Source organism: Quercus suber, unplaced genomic scaffold (genome assembly GCF_002906115.3).
Source record: "Quercus suber isolate HL8 unplaced genomic scaffold, Cork oak 2.0 scaffold_45, whole genome shotgun sequence".
Taxonomy (NCBI): domain Eukaryota; kingdom Viridiplantae; phylum Streptophyta; class Magnoliopsida; order Fagales; family Fagaceae; genus Quercus; species Quercus suber.
The window spans coordinates 1,580,291-1,589,231 of record NW_027069510.1 but is presented as its reverse complement, the minus strand read 5'-3'; positions in this window follow the sequence as shown (position 1 = coordinate 1,589,231).

Here is an 8,941-nt window from a genome sequence, read left to right as displayed (position 1 = left end):
GACCAGATGATATGGGTTAGTTAGCACTATGTTACGATTCCTTTGAGTGTTTAAACTTAAATCCATTCATGCCTGTAGTCCTCGGACCAGATGATATGGGTTAGTTAGCACTATGTTACGATTCATTTTAAGTGTTCAAACTTAAATCTAGCTATGCTCGTGGTCCTCGGACCAGACGACTTGAGTAAGTTAACACTCTATCACAGCTCTCTGACTGCTCGAATCTAAATCCAATGTAACGATTTCTATTGAAGTATCACTCTCTGATGAGCCATGATTGAGATTCCTGAATGTGTTTTAATTAACCCTAACCTATCTTGCCTCTTATTCTTTTGTGCACGTTTGGAAAGACTTGTGGAACTTTTTACTATAACCCCTGTAGTTTTCGTTGTTTAGTAATAGTTCTCATACATTCTGCCCTTTTCTAATACCAATCTTAGTCATGCGCGTTGTTAACATGATATCAGGATCACAATAAAGTTAAAATACAGGACTTTAATAATAATAGTGAGTTGTATTACACACAGCAAAGCAAATAAACGAAGGAGAAACTACTTCATTAATCAAGAAAGTAGCTTACAATCTCTTATAAAAAGAAAAACACAAAGAAAAGGGGGGCCTTATGTATCTACTCTTGAGCTGAAGGAACCACAGGGTCAGCAACCTGGCCTGTCTGAGTAGTAGCTTCTGGGGCTTGGCTCTGGGACTCAGCAGGAGTCTTCTCTTCGTCCAACCCTTGACCTTTGTCTTTGGCTGGTTCAACTGGCAGACCAGCCTCTCTGGGTGCATCAAGGGCGGATAGGGAAGCTACACCGACTAAGCTTTGCTCCGTAGCCTCCAAAAGCTGTGGAGCAGGAGGAGAGTCAGTCTCTGGGAACTCTCGGATCTCTGGATCATAGTATATACTCCCAGGTAGCCTCAGGGGAGAGTCCGAAGGGACCCCAGCGACATCCAGTGCCTTTTGCCAGGTTACGTCGCAGTACTCACGAGCAACCGAAGCAAATTGCTCCGTAAGCAGCTTCCCAGTCTCGTCCACTCCAAGCTGATACGCCGTTTTTCTCTCAGCTTCAACTGACTCCTTGGCCAGTTGAACCTCCTGCTCGGCTGCTCGGGCGCCCTTCCTGGCTTTTTGGAGTTCAGCCCTAAGACCCTTCACCAGCTCCCTTTCGGTCGCCAGGTTGATCTCTGACGCGCGCAATTGTTTGCGCTACTCCTCGGCCTGGGTCTCGACGGTTTGGAGGCCTGCCTTGTAGTTGTCCCTCTGCCTGGTCACGGCTTTAATCTGCTCGGACGTGCGAGCATACTCTTCCTTCAGCTGGCCAAGAGCTTTCTCCGCCTCGGATTGAGACTGGACTGCTGCTTGGGCCTTGAGGTAGGACTTCCTGTTCCATTCCTCAGCCACGTAGATTTGCTGAGTAGTTTGCATGACAACATTTTCACATGGGATGAAGAAAAGGAGCAGAGTAAATTAAAAATAGAACCTAAATTAAGAGAATGAGTTTGCTTACCATAACTATATCCCTCTTAAGGGACAAGAATAGCTCCTGTTGATTGAAGCGCCTGTAGGACTCCATATCATGAGGAAGGAGGAGTGGCTGCTGCAGGGCCTCAGCAACATACCCTGCCCTTCCCCCATTATAGTTCCTGAGGGATGCATCCCAAGGAATGGAGGCACCATCCAGCTCCAGCCTAGGACACCAGATGCGAAGTCCCCCTCCTCGGCATACCTCAACCCCGAGGACCTCGTCTCGACTTTCTGTAGAAGTGGCCCTTTTTCCTCGAGGCTCTTTCACCGTTTTCTGCTGCTTATTCATTTTCGGTGGCACCCCCACCTCCCTCTCTTCAGGCTCGTGGGGCCTCTTCTTCTATAAGTTCGAAATGGGCTTCAAGCCGAGTTCAGGAGCCTTAGGAGGTGCTAGAGGCGGGATCTCTACTGGTTGAGAGGTCCCAGCGCCTTTCTGCTTGGCCTTCTGGCCCTATTCCTCATCAGGCGTTTCAAATCCGCCATATCTTCGTCTGAAGAGTCGTCGGGGAGGGCAGTTACCAAAAATGGGTGGACACTGGACTGCCTGTCACCTCCTTCCTCAGCGTCCGAAACCTCTACCACTTGATTTGCCCCTGAAGCTTCCCCCCCAAAGTGGAACTTGTCTATTTGTTCTTCTAACGAGAAGGTGGAGGAACCAACCTTTTCACCCTCAACTTTTGGTCCGAGGGGAACTTGCTGGAGTGGCTGTACAAGAGGGGGTATACCCCGGGGGTTTGGGTGTGGTACAGGTGGAAGGTCGTGCGGTGCCAGAAAACCCTTAAACGAAACGTCGATACGGTTGAGACGTTTGTTTCCCTGGACTATCGCGTTGCCGACCGGTTGGAAGTCTTTTTGCTTCGCTTTGTACCCTAGGATGAGGGGAGCGAATCGAAGTTGTCCGTCCTCGCTTACGAAGATCTCGGACTGTAGCAAATAGTTGAGCGCGGCGAAGTTGGTGAGGCTGAGCCGAGGAGAGATGTTTCTCTTATCTGTTACAAGTCACAGCAGAGCTTTGTTAGAAACTGGAAAGCAGCAACACAAGAGGAATCAAAAACTGTTAAAAGACGAAGATCCTAAGCCTATGGTTAGTGTGCCTAAGCCTAACGTGTCCCACCTGGCTCTCCTGCTCTGGTCGGACAGTGAGGGCCATCATACCACATGCCCGAGATGATCACGTAGTCATCCTTCATCCCTTTATTGGATTTGGGAAGGCAGGAGATGAGCCTAACAACGTCGGACCGGGATTTTAAATAATATCCCGCTTCTTACTGGCTGTGGAACCCATACATGTGCACCACGTCGAGCCAAGTGAGCCCCAATCCTAAGTGGCGGTTAAGGCCCTCAATTGCTCCTAGGATCCTAAACATATTAGGCGCGCACTGCCAAGGGGTAATCCTATGGTTTCGAAGGTAGTTAGTGGTGATAAGGCTCATAGGAATTGTCATTCCCCCTTCTAGGAAGGCAATGACAGGAATCATCACTTCCCCCGTTTTTCGATCAGTTAGTACCTTCTCCGGAGGTTAATACCTCACACCCACGTTTGGAGGTATGCGGTATGTGGCCCTAAACTTCTCCAACTGGGCAAGGCTATCTACCAAATACTTGAGTTTTCCCATCACTACTCAATGGAAAAGTGGAGGTACGATGCAGCAGTGAGGAAACAGTCGTTCAAATTGGAAAAAGGATAGCCGAAGAGAAAACTGGAGGATTAAGATGATAGAAACTTACAGGAACTGAACTAGACCCCGATCTCTGAACTCGCGGAAGGATTCTTGAGAGCTTTGGGAAGGATTGAAATTGGCGAGTGGAAAAGCTCGGAGCGTTTGTATCCTTGTTCTTGTGGAATGGTCTGGAAGTTGCAAAGTAAGAAAGAAATGTCTACCTCTGAGACTTTATACGAGGTCAAACGAAGGGGCAGAATTTATTTCGCCAAAATCTCGAGGAAGAACCCCGTCCGTTGGATCAATAGCCCACCGTTGGATGCAAAGGACAAGGCGCCCCCTGTTGTAATTAATGTAGCGCTTCGGGAATGCGGAAAACAACGGCAACAATGATGGGGCGCGCACATCTATATCTACACACGTGCCAGGCCGAACTTTTGTCTATTTTCAAGCTTTTACCTCGTGACAAGTCAAAATCCCATTTTTTTCTCTTCGGACGTGAGGGAAAAATTAAGATTTTGAGGGGCTATTGTGGGGGGAAAAAGCCCAGAGCTACTTAATGGGCCCAAGACACGCTGTTAAGGACTATTGTATTTCCGAGGAGCAACAGGTGGTTGGGGCGGCCCATCTAAAGCAGAAAGCCCAGAAGTAAAGGGGAAGTACCGTCCGAAGAGGTTATCACTAGTCCGAAGACGTCTTACTCCTCGGCCACAAATAGCCTTGATCAAACAAACGTGTGAAAGGTCCGAATAATCTTCCTAACAATCCTAACGATAATGACAAGTCCTGGGTGGATCCGGAGATGATCAGAACTAAAAAATATCTAAAGGAAAAACTGCTACCACCGCATTTAATTCACTGCAACAGCTTTTCTGGCCGCATTTATGTGGAGAAGACCCCTGAACAGTGTAACCTCGGCTACCGCCACTCACAAAGAACTAAAGTAGACACATGACGTGACATGCACTTGAGTAGATACGCAGATGAAGAACAGGTGGACGATGGAGATGATAGAAGAGGATGCTATATAAAGAAGAAGGGTCCCTGATAATAGGGGACGGAGGAGAGAGAGAAAAAAGAAAGAGAAAAGCTTTACTGTAACTCTGAATGTTATAATCACTGTTCATTTAATAAAACATCTCTTCGGACATACATTCATGGAGTTGTTCAAACATTAGTTCATGTTATCATCACTGCAAGTAACCTAGCCAATCATTGTTCACTTCATAACCAGCCTAGCTCTTTTGCCCACTCTCTATAAATTTATTATCCTGGGTTCATTGGCCTTTTGACCCATATCTTTTGGGCTTGGGCTACAAAAACCGACCCTACAATAATAATAATAATTAAATTTTTATAAACTAAATACTCAATCAATCCTCACCAATTGATCAAATTTTAAACCAAAATTGAGATCCTAACCTAAAGGGAAATAAAAACCTCAGTTCTCAGCCCTCAACAGTTAGCGAGTAGTGCCTCCACCTTAGGATCAGCAACAGCGAGTAGCGCCTCTGCCTCAGGCTCAGCAACAGCAACTCAGCAAGACCCTAGCCTCAACGTGCTGTCGACCTTGGTCCCAAAGCACATCGATGACGATGACGGCGAGATCAGAGATTGCTTTGGCCCAAACCTAGCTTCGACATGCTGCCGCGGCGCTACCCCTCAAGGTATTTCAGTTCTCTCTCTTTTTCTTTTTTTCATCTCTGCTATGCTTTGAGAGTAAGACTGAAGCTCTCTTTGTTTCTCTTTGGAACTGAAAAATGAGATTCTCTTTCCCTTTGGAATTGAATAGCTTTGCCTAATACCTAATTGCCTTTATTTGACTTTATTGGTTTATGAGTTTGTCGTTTTGTGTATTGTGAATGTTTTATATTTCTTTAATGTTTTTTGTAACTGTGTAAGAGTATGTAATATTGTTGATTGGCTCTTGTCTTTTAAGTGGGGGGTGGATGGGGTCGGGTCATGTGTCACAGGGTCAAATTGTGGCATTAGATGTTTGGATTGGGGTAGTGGAGGCATTAAAAGTAACTGAACAAGACATTGTAAAAGACAAACAAATTAAATTATGTTAGGCAGTGGTTGAGCTGGGTGGATGATGCACAGTGGGGAGTGTGCTAGATTGCTAGTGGTTAGTAAAGAAAAACAATGAAACAACTAAACAACAATAATTAATAATTTTATTAATATTTCAAATGAACTTATAGTTTATTATTTATTCTTTTGCGAGAATTATAATTTGATAAGAAAATCACTTACCTAAGATTCATATCCTATGCAAGATTCATTTCCTGTGCAAGATTCATCTTCATCTTCTAAGCGAATTCATATTGAGTTTAACTTAGACAATCTTCATTCAGATTCTAAGCTACAAGAAAAGATATCATCTTATCATCCTAATAATCATGATGAAATAAGAAGATTTTATTTAAAAAAAGGCCCTTGTCAATCTGTTCTCCATAAATACCCTTCAACAGATTTTTCTGGAAAGCCTCATTGATTTAGTTCCAATTGGTATGTAAATAGAAATTGGTTGGAATATAGTATAGACAAAGATGCAGTATTTTATTTATATTGCTGCTTATTTGGGCAAGATGTTGGTAAGCAAGGAGGAGGAGAGACTTTTGTAACAAAGGGATTCAAACTTTGGAATCGGAAAGAGAAGTTAGTATCCTATGTTGGAGGAGTTAATAGTACTCATAACCAAGCTGTTAAGAAAAGTGAACATCTAATGAAGGAAAAGCAACACATTCAAAGTGCTTTGGTTAAGCAATCAAATCAAGATAAAATTGAATATCATGTTCAACTAAATGCAATAGTTGATTGCATAAGATTCCTTTTATGCTGGAGGTTAGCTTTTTGTGGTCACGATAAATCTCAAGATTCAAGTGATAAAGGAAATTTCCTTGAGCTTCTACAATTTTTGGCGAATCACAATGAATCTATCGATGAAGTGTTGCAAAAACCTCTAAAAAATTGCAAGCTTACTCGCCATGAAATTCAAAAAGACATTGTGAATGCAGTTGCACATAAAACATCCAAAGCTATCATCAAGGATCTTAACAATGGATTCTTTTCAATATTAGTTGATGAGTCACGTGATATCTTAGTAAAAGGGCAAATGTGCCGTTTTGTCACTCAAATATACTGTTGAATCTTTACTTTGTGAACATAATTTGAGTTTATTAAGACTACATGGGCAAGGTTATGACGGGGCCAGTAATATGCAAGGTGATATCAATGGTCTCAAAACTTTAATTTTGAAAAAGAATAAGTCAGCATTTTATGTCCATTGTTTTGCTCATCAATTTCAATTTACTCTTATTGCCGTTACTAAAAATCATATTAACATTGCTGAATTTTTTTATGTGGTTAGTAATTTAGTAATTGTTGTTATAGGCTCTTATAAGAGACAAGATGCTTTTCGAGATGCACAATTTGCCAAAATTAAAGAAGAATTAGAGAAGGGTGTACGTAGAAGTGGGCAAGGTTTGAATCTAGAGACAAATCTTAAATGTCTTGGTGATACACGTTGGAGATCATATTATGATATTATTCTCAACTTGATTTTGATGTTCTCTACTGTTGTTGATGTACTTGAGATTATTGAAGAAGATGGCCTCTCCGATCAAAAAGTTAAAGCTCGATCTATTATGAGGTCAATTCTATCTTTTGAATTTGTCTTTACTCTACACTTGATTAAAAACATTTTAGGGATCACAAATGAGTTGTCAATAGTATTGCGAAAAAAAAAAATATATATCAAGATATAGTAAATGTTATGGATCTTGATAAAGTGTTTAAGTAACAATTGCAAGTGATGAGAGATGATGAATGAAAATCTTTATTGACTGAAGTGTCTTCATTTTGTACCACACATGATATTTATATCTTGAACATGGATGAAATATTTGTAGTTAGTGGGAGACTGCGACGCAACACCTAACAAAATACAAATTTACATTATTATCATGTTAGGCTATTCTACACAGTCATAGATTTGCAACTTCAAGAACTTAACAATTGTTTTTCAGAGGCGATTACCAAGTTGCTACTTTGTATGGCTTGCTTGAATCCAAGTAATTCATTTGTGGCTTTTGATAAGGAAAAGTTGATACATCTAGTAAAGTTTTATCAAATTGATTTTTCTGGAAAAGATATCTTAGCACTTGGCTCTCAACTTTAGACTTACATTTTTTATATGCACAGTAATGACTCATTTTTAGAGCTTCAAGGAATTGGTAAACTTGCTAAAAAGTTAGTGAAGACAGGGAAGCATGACACTTATCCATTAGTCTATTTGCTTGTGAAGTTAGTTTTGAACATTCCTGTCACTACTGCAACAGTAGAAAGAAGTTTTTCAGCAATGAAATATATAAATAATGAATTGCGCAATCGAATGGGAGATCAGTGGATGAATAATTGGTTGGTTGTGTACATTGAAGGAGATGTAACTTGTAGCATTGATAATAAGACTATCATGCAATGATTTCAAAATATGAGAACTTGTAAAGAAAATTGTAAATTTTATGTATTTGCCTTTTTTTTTTTATTGTTGTTGTTGTCAATATATGAATTTCTCTTTTTATTAAATTATGTAATTTATGCTTTTTAAGTAACATCCTGGAAAAAATTCCTAAAACCATCACTGTGTGGCGGTCTCCATAGTTATAGACTTAGGAACTCTTCTTTTGTTTTTTCTGAACCCACCAGGTTATGTGTTTTGGGTTTTATTTCATTTGTTATACATATGGTTGATTTTAGGATCTGGTGGGAATATTAGGATATGGTGAAAGTCTTATGTGGTCTATTGGTCCCAAACTTCTAAAGTTCCATACTTTCTCACTTTGGATGGATTGACACGACTTATGTATCTTTGCATTATAACATAAGATAAATATTTCAATAAATTATTCATAAGTTGAACTCGCTGCTATCTACAACTTCTTAGAGGATGAGGGAGAAGAGATGGAGATGGGTTTGGTTGGTGGTGACTAACGAGAGAGGGGGAGAGCAATGGAGTTGAGTTAGAGATTTTGGTTGTCAAATGATGTGGCAATACAATTGTCCATTGATGTGGCAATTTTTTTTTTATTTTTTTATTTTGTCATTTACTATGTCAGCAATTTTCATCAAAAAGATAACAATAGAGACTAAATTGACACGACATTGAAATGTTAATGACCAAATTGACAAAAATGAAAGGTTAGAGACTAAATTGAGATATGATGTAAATAATAGGGACCAACTTTGTAATTTACCCATAAAATTTTTTTTACAAAGACAAGTTTCACACAGTATATTGTCAAGGGATTAACTTGAGATTTTAAGTGATATTTTATGAATGAAATACATATTTAAATCTTTAAACTTTTGATCTAAGAAAACAAAAATACTAAAATACTAGTTCTTTAAAATATTAAATTAATCTCATTTTACCGTTTAAAATAAAAATTAATGGGCACAATACCCTAAAACTATTGGAAAACTGAGTTGGGGAAATTGCAACCATTGCCCATTGTAGATCCACTAATGATAAGGCAAAACTAAAGAAATGTAGCGGAGCATTGTTCTTTATTCGTGTTGTGAGATCTTTTTGTGATCTGGAATAGAATTCTCAGTCGATATTTTCATGTCATGTCCGACAGGAAGATGCCATCGACCGCAAACGAACAGAGTGGAGAGGAAAAGGTGCGTATCTCCTCTCCTTTCAAAAAAAATACCCACTAGACGTCGAATCATATATATATCCTATATA